Source organism: Limulus polyphemus, unplaced genomic scaffold (assembly GCF_000517525.1).
Source record: "Limulus polyphemus unplaced genomic scaffold, Limulus_polyphemus-2.1.2 Scaffold504, whole genome shotgun sequence".
Classification (NCBI taxonomy): domain Eukaryota; kingdom Metazoa; phylum Arthropoda; class Merostomata; order Xiphosura; family Limulidae; genus Limulus; species Limulus polyphemus.
In genome coordinates, this window is record NW_013666114.1 from 405033 (window position 1) to 405473 (window position 441).

Sequence of the window (441 nt, forward strand, 5' to 3'; positions counted from 1 at the left end):
TTCTGAGTTGCCAAAATATATCCCTGTAATAAAACTAAGGGAACAACCAAGAGAAAAGTTTCAATGATAGCCCACAAATCAGTGCAAAAATATAGTTTAATAACAACTGTCAGAAATCACGCCACTATAATATAAATTTTATTAAATATCAAGAACAAAATTCCAATTAACTATAAAATAAAATGAAGCTGATAAACAATGGGTGTATCTCATATTTATGTCATCGAATATGTGACGTAATAAAGATATTCGAAGATTCTATATTCTAGCTAAGAGTATACTAACATCTATCTAGAAAACTTTTCAGCTATAAACAATCATTATCAAATATGTTTATAAAAGGAATGTTTCAATAAACATCGAGATGTGGATATTATTACAGGAGGGTAACGACCATGTCGATATTTGATTACATGAGGGTAACGACCATGTCGATATTTG